Here is an 8,556-nt window from a genome sequence, read left to right as displayed (position 1 = left end):
GAGTGCACATGTGTGTGTGTGAGTATGTACCTGTGTGTGTGGAATGTGAGAGTGTACGTGTGTGTGTGAGAGTGTACATGTGTGTGTGTGTGTGAGAGTGTGTACACGTGTGTGTGTGAGAGAGAGCGTGTACGTGTGTGATAGAGAGCGTGTACGTGTGTGTGAGTGTGTACATGTGTGTGTGGAATGTGAGAGTGCACATGTGTGTGTGTGAGAGTGTACATGTGTGCGTGTGAGAGTGTGTACACGTGTGTGTGTGAGAGTGTGGACATGTGTGTGTGGAATGTGAGAGTGTACACGTGTGTGTGTGAGTGTGTACATGTGTGTGTGGAATGTGAGAGTGCACATGTGTGTGTGTGAGAGTGTGTACACGTGTGTGTGTGAGAGAGAGCGTGTACGTATGTACGTGTGTGTGTGTGTGTGTGTGTGTGTGATAGAGAACGTGTACGTGTGCGTGAGTGTGTACATGTGTGTGTGGAATGTGAGAGTGCACACGTGTGTGTGTGAGAGTGTACATGTGTGTGTGTGAGTGTGTACATGTGTGTGTGGAATGTGAGAGTGCACACGTGTGTGTGTGAGAGTGTACATGTGTGTGTGTGAGAGTGTACATGTATGTGTGTGTGTGAGTATGTACCTGTGTGTGTGAAATGTGAGAGTGTACATGTGTGTGTGTACATGTGTGTGTGGAATGTGAGAGTGTGTACATGTGTGTGTGAAATGTGAGAGTGTACATGTGTGTGTGTACATGTGTGTGTGGAATGTGAGAGTGTACACGTGTGTGTGTGAGAGTGTACATGTGTGTGTGTGTGTGTGTGTGTGTGTGTGTGAGTATGTACCTCTGTGTGTTGAATGTGAGAGTGTACATGTATGTGTGAGAGTGTACATGTGTGTGTGTGTGAGAGTGTGTACACGTGTGTGTGAGAGAGTGTACATGTGTGTGTGTGAGTGTGTACATGTGTGTGTGGAATGTGAGAGTGTACTCGTGTGTGTGTAAGAGTGTACATGTGTGTGTGTGTGAGTATGTACCTGTGTGTGTGGAATATGAGAGTATACAAGTGTGTGTGTGAGTGTGTACATGTATGTGTGGAATGTGAGAGTGTACACATGTGTGTGTGAGAGTGCACATGTGTGTGTGTGAGTATGTACCTGTGTGTGTGGAATGTGAGAGTGTACGTGTGTGTGTGAGAGTGTACATGTGTGTGTGTGGTGTGAGAGTGTGTACACGTGAGTGTGTGAGAGAGAGCGTGTACGTGTGTGTGCGAGTGTGTACATGTGTGTGTGTGTGATAGAGAGCGTGTAGGTGTGTGTGTGAGTGTGTACATGTGTGTGTGGAATGTGAGAGTATACAAGTGTGTGTGTGAGTGTGTGTACGTGTAGAATGTAAGAGTGCACAGGTGTGTGTGTGTGGAATGTGAGAGTGTACGTGTGTGTGTGAGTGTGTACATGTGTGTGTGGAATGTGAGAGTGTACATGTGTGTGTGTGAGAGTGCACACATGTGTGTGTGAGTATGTACCTGTGTGTGTGGAATGTGAGAGTGTACGTGTGTGTGTGTGAGTATGTACCTGTATGTGTGGAATGTGAGAGTGTACATGTGTGTGTGTGCGTGTGTACATGTGTGTGTGTGTGAGAGAGAGAGCGTGTAGGTGTGTGTGTGAGTGTGTACATGTGTGTGTGGAATGTGAGAGTGTACATGTGTGTGTGAGAGTGTACATGTGTGTGTGGAATGTGAGAGTGTACATGTGTGTGTGAGAGTGTACATGTGTGTGTGAGAGTGTACATGTGTGTGCGTGTGAGAGTGTGTACACATGTGTGTGTGAGAGTGTGGACATGTGTGTGTGTGTGTGTGATAGAGAGTGTGTACGTGTGTGTGTGTGTGTGTGAGTGTGTACATGTGTGTGTGGAATGTGAGAGTATACAAGTGTGTGTGTGAGAGTGTACATGTATGTGTGTGTGTGTGAGAGTGTGTACCTGTGTGTGTGGAATGTGAGAGTGTGCGTGTATGTGTGAGTGTGAACACGTGTGTGTGGAATGTGAGAGTGTACATGTGTGTGTGTGTGAGTGTGTACATGTGTGTGTGTGTGTGCGTGTGATAGAGAGCGTGTACGCGTGTGTGAGTGTGTACATGTGCGTCTGAGAGTGTGTACACGTGTGTGTGTGAGAGTGTGGACATGTGTGTGTGTGGGATAGAGAGCGTGTACGTGTGTGTGTAAGTGTGTACATGTGTGTGTGTACGTAGAATTGAAGAGTGCACATGTGTTTGTGTGTGTGTGTGTGTGTGTGTGGAGGAGATGAGAGAGAAAGGAGGGTGTGTGTAATGTGGAGATATCCACCATTCAGTGTGGAAGAGATCACATTTGATATTTTTATAAAGGACTATAACATAGAAATGTTTGTCAACATTATCACGCTCCAGGTGAAACATTTTTTACATAAATATCGATTTATGAAAGTAAGGCCTACCAATTATCAATCAAATATTGGAGAATGATTAAATACATTTAAAGTGATTCAGGTAGCCCTTTTTGTCTTTTATATATTTGTATTATTGATATTATTTATTCATATTTAATACTCTATCTGTATTTGCTTTTGTTTTTTTTTCCTTGTTGTTGACTGTTGAACTAAAATAAAATAAAAAAAAATCAGCACATTTCTTCTTCGTTTTCTTCCGGTTTCGGCGGTTGATTTCCGGGACTCACAAACAAAAACAACTTTCGGTTGAACTACAAAAATTGATACGTGAAAGAAAATATATATCTTTTATCTTTCCAGTCCTTCATTTGTCGTGTGTACTGTGTCAGAGTATATATAAACAATATTAGCCGGTAGATGTCATGTTGTCGTGGCCGAGTGGTTAAGGCGATGGACTAGAAGTCATCAGGCTAGTGATCCATTGGGGTCTCCCCGCGCAGGTTCGAATCCTGCCGACAACGTCTCTTTTACGTCCCGGTTTATCATTCATTTGATGGTCCTCACATTATTTGGAGTCTAATATAATTATGTGAATATATTTGGTATTCATGATTATTTGGAGTATAATATAATTATGTGAATATATATTTGATATCCTCCCAAATAATCATGTTTAAGGCAAAAGCGCAGTACCGGCGTAGCCAACGTTGTCCGACGCTTCAACCAATCAGCGCGGCGCTTCTTACGCAAAGTCAACATTTGGCCAATCATGTGCCGACATGTTCAACCAAGGACATCCGAATGCAGAAACGGCACTTACCTTGCCGAACAGAACGAATAGCAATCGTCAAAATATATTAATAATATCAATATTAATATTATAAATAAATATTAACATGTTAAACCGGGAAATGGCGACCTCAAATCCCCCCGACCAATCAGCACTCCTGTCTTTACAGCAGTGCCTTCTTTCGTCCAATCACGGATCTCCATGTTGAAGTAGACGCGGAAGTGGAAGACGCCCCCTTCTCCCATTGGATGAATGATTTCAAATGAATAAAATCTTGTAAAATAATAGAATGAAAACATCAATATATTGTTGTCCTATGGAAGGGATTTCATTTGTTTCGATAAACCACATACTTTGTACATATTTTTTATCCATGCTGTACATATTTTTATCTATTTTTTATTGCTTTTTCTTCTTTGCAGGAGAGCCTTGGAAGTATAGAAAAGTCTCGGTTGTTTTTGTAAACTCTCTCAGTCTAATTTGGTTTCTACAATCATTCCAAAATAACACAAAAACTACATTCCATCAACACGAACAGATGTTTTATATGTTCAGAGCAATAAATATTTCCACACTGTCTCTCCAATGTCCAAAACAAGGTCACAAGTATTGTATTTATGTACAGTAAAAAAATCCTCTCTGTGGACACAAAGATTTTGTAGACCAACCAGCTCAGAAGCAAACACAACAGTTGTTGTTTTATTTCAACACACCTGCCTTGCTTTTGCAAAAACAAAAAGGGGAAGGGAAATAAGCAGCAGTCAGAAAAGATTTGTTCCAAAAGGAGAAATGTGGTCGTTGGTTTCTGCTGCCAAGAACTGCTTTTGCCTTCAATTCTCCATGTTTGTGTACATTGTGATGTACCATGCACACCTCCACGTTTGTGTACATTGTGATGTACCATGCACACCTCCATGTTTGTGTACATTGTGATGTACCATGCACACCTCCATGTTTGTGTACATTGTGATGTACCATGCACACCTCCATGTTTGTGTACATTGTGATGTACCATGCACACCTCCATGTTTGTGTACATTGTGATGTACAATGCTCACCTCCATGTTTGTGTACATTGTGATGTACCATGCTCACCTCCATGTTTGTGTACATTGTGATGTACAATGCTCACCTCCATGTTTGTGTACATTGTGATGTACCATGCACACCTCCATGTTTGTGTACATTGTGATGTACCATGCACACCTCCATGTTTGTGTACATTGTGATGTACCATGCACACCTCCATGTTTGTGTACATTGTGATGTACCATGCACACCTCCACGTTTGTGAACATTGTGATGTACCATGCACACCTCCATGTTTGTGTACATTGTGATGTACGATGCACACCTCCACGTTTGTGTACATTGTGATGTACCATGCACACCTCCATGTTTGTGTACGATGCACACCTCCATGTTTGTGTACATTGTGATGTACCATGCACACCTCCATGTTTGTGTACCATGCACACCTCCATGTTTGTGTACGATGCACACCTCCATGTTTGTGTACGATGCACACCTCCATGTTTGTGTACATTGTGATGTACCATGCACACCTCCATGTTTGTGTACATTGTGATGTACCATGCACACCTCCATGTTTGTGTACATTGTGATGTACCATGCACACCTCCATGTTTGTGTACATTGTGATGTACCATGCACACCTCCATGTTTGTGTACAATGCACACCTCCATGTTTGTGTACATTGTGATGTACGATGCACACTTCCATGTTTGTGTACGATGCACACCTCCATGTTTGTGTACATTGTGATGTACCATGCACACCTCCATGTTTGTGTACAATGCACACCTCCATGTTTGTGTACATTGTGATGTACGATGCACACTTCCATGTTTGTGTACAATGCTCACCTCCATGTTTGTGTACATTGTGATGTACCATGCACACCTCCATGTTTGTGTACATTGTGATGTACCATGCACACCTCCATGTTTGTGTACATTGTGATGTACCATGCACACCTCCATGTTTGTGTACATTGTGATGTACCATGCACACCTCCACGTTTGTGAACATTGTGATGTACCATGCACACCTCCATGTTTGTGTACATTGTGATGTACGATGCACACCTCCACGTTTGTGTACATTGTGATGTACCATGCACACCTCCATGTTTGTGTACGATGCACACCTCCATGTTTGTGTACATTGTGATGTACCATGCACACCTCCATGTTTGTGTACCATGCACACCTCCATGTTTGTGTACGATGCACACCTCCATGTTTGTGTACGATGCACACCTCCATGTTTGTGTACATTGTGATGTACCATGCACACCTCCATGTTTGTGTACATTGTGATGTACCATGCACACCTCCATGTTTGTGTACATTGTGATGTACCATGCACACCTCCATGTTTGTGTACATTGTGATGTACCATGCACACCTCCATGTTTGTGTACAATGCACACCTCCATGTTTGTGTACATTGTGATGTACGATGCACACTTCCATGTTTGTGTACGATGCACACCTCCATGTTTGTGTACATTGTGATGTACCATGCACACCTCCATGTTTGTGCACGATGTACACCTCCATGTTTGTGTACGATGCACACCTCCATGTTTGTGTACATTGTGATGTACCATGCACACCTCCATGTTTGTGTACATTGTGATGTACCATGCACACCTCCATGTTTGTGTACGATGCACACCTCCATGTTTGTGTACATTGTGATGTACAATGCTCACCTCCATGTTTGTGTACATTGTGATGTACCATGCACACCTCCATGTTTGTGTACCATGCACACGTCCATGTTTGTGTATGATGCACACCTCCATGTTTGTGTACGATGCACACCTCCATGTTTGTGTACGATGCACACCTCCATGTTTGTGTACATTGTGATGTACCATGCACACCTCCATGTTTGTGTACGATGCACACCTCCATGTTTGTGTACATTGTGATGTACAATGCTCACCTCCATGTTTGTGTACATTGTGATGTACCATGCACACCTCCATGTTTGTGTACATTGTGATGTACCATGCACACCTCCATGTTTGTGTACATTGTGATGTACCATGCACACCTCCATGTTTGTGTACATTGTGATGTACCATGCACACCTCCATGTTTGTGTACATTGTGATGTACCATGCACATCTCCATGTTTGTGTACATTGTGATGTACCATGCACACCTCCATGTTTGTGTACATTGTGATGTACCATGCACACCTCCATGTTTGTGTACATTGTGATGTACCATGCACACCTCCATGTTTGTGTACCATGCACACTTCCATGTTTGTGTACCATGCACATCTCCATATTTGTGTTCCATGCACACTTCCATGTTTGTGTACATTGTGATGTACCATGCACACCTCCATGTTTGTGTACATTGTGATGTACCATGCACACCTCCATGTTTGTGTACATTGTGATGTACCATGCACACCTCCATGTTTGTGTACATTGTGATGTACAATGCTCACCTCCATGTTTGTGTACATTGTGATGTACAATGCTCACCTCCATGTTTGTGTACATTGTGATGTACAATGCTCACCTCCATGTTTGTGTAAATTGTGATGTACAATGCTCACCTCCATGTTTGTGTACATTGTGATGTACAATGCTCACCTCCATGTTTGTGTACGATGCACACCTCCATGTTTGTGTACATTGTGATGTACGATGCACACCTCCATGTTTGTGTACGATGCACACCTCCATGTTTGTGTACATTGTGATGTACAATGCTCACCTCCATGTTTGTGTAAATTGTGATGTACAATGCTCACCTCCATGTTTGTGTACATTGTGATGTACAATGCTCACCTCCATGTTTGTGTACGATGCACACCTCCATGTTTGTGTACATTGTGATGTACCATGCACACCTCCATGTTTGTGTACGATGCACACCTCCATGTTTGTGTACATTGTGATGTACCATGCACACCTCCATGTTTGTGTACATTGTGATGTACCATGCACACCTCCATGTTTGTGTACATTGTGATGTACAATGCTCACCTCCATGTTTGTGTACATTGTGATGTACAATGCTCACCTCCATGTTTGTGTACATTGTGATGTACCATGCACACCTCCATGTTTGTGTACCATGCACACTTCCATGTTTGTGTACCATGCACATCTCCATGTTTGTGTTCCATGCACACTTCCATGTTTGTGTACATTGTGATGTACCATGCACACCTCCATGTTTGTGTACATTGTGATGTACCATGCACACCTCCATGTTTGTGTACATTGTGATGTACCATGCACACCTCCATGTTTGTGTACATTGTGATGTACAATGCTCACCTCCATGTTTGTGTACATTGTGATGTACAATGCTCACCTCCATGTTTGTGTAAATTGTGATGTACAATGCTCACCTCCATGTTTGTGTACATTGTGATGTACCATGTACACCTCCATGTTTGTGTACATTGTGATGTACCATGCACACCTCCATGTTTGTGTACATTGTGATGTACCATGCACACCTCCATGTTTGTGTACATTGTGATGTACCATGCACACCTCCATGTTTGTGTAAGATCCACACCTCCATGTTTGTGTACATTGTGATGTACCATGCACACCTCCATGTTTGTGTACGATGCACACCTCCATGTTTGTGTACCATGCACACCTCCATGTTTGTGTACATTGTGATGTACCATGCACACCTCCATGTTTGTGTACGATCCACACCTCCATGTTTGTGTACATTGTGATGTACCATGCACACCTCCATGTTTGTGGACAATGCACACCCCATGTTTGTGTACATTGTGATGTACCATGCAGACCTCCATGTTTGTGTACATTGTGATGTACCATGCACACCTCCGTGTTTGTGTACATTGTGATGTACCATGCACACCTCCATGTTTGTGTACATTGTGATGTACGATGCACACCTCCATGTTTGTGTACATTGTGATGTACCATGCACACCTCCATGTTTGTGTACGATGCACACCTCCATGTTTGTGTACATTGTGATGTACCATGCACACCTCCATGTTTGTGTACGATGCACACCTCCATGTTTGTGTACCATGCACACCTCCATGTTTGTGTACATTGTGATGTACCATGCACACCTCCATGTTTGTGCACGATGTACACCTCCATGTTTGTGTACGATGCACACCTCCATGTTTGTGTACATTGTGATGTACGATGCCATGTAATATATATATAGTCATGTACAGGTGCTGGTCATATTATTAGAATATCATGAAAAAGTTGATTTATTTCATTAAGAAAGTCAAACTTGTAGAATGTATACATTCATTCCAAACAGACTGATACATTTCAAGTGTTTT

The 8,556-nt window shown here is 42.6% G+C and overlaps 1 non-coding gene across 1 annotated transcript; it reads left to right on the top strand.

Moving 5' to 3' along the window:
• The first annotated feature begins 2,837 nt into the window (after positions 1-2,837).
• Positions 2,838-2,934, top strand: trnas-aga (transfer RNA serine (anticodon AGA)). The gene is given in 2 exon segments: positions 2,838-2,874; positions 2,890-2,934. It is a non-coding gene; the product is annotated as a tRNA-Ser (tRNA).
• Positions 2,935-8,556: the final 5,622 nt, after the last annotated feature.

Source organism: Nerophis ophidion, linkage group LG06, assembly GCF_033978795.1.
Source record: "Nerophis ophidion isolate RoL-2023_Sa linkage group LG06, RoL_Noph_v1.0, whole genome shotgun sequence".
NCBI lineage: Eukaryota > Metazoa > Chordata > Actinopteri > Syngnathiformes > Syngnathidae > Nerophis > Nerophis ophidion.
This window is presented reverse-complemented; position numbering and strand designations above follow the sequence as displayed.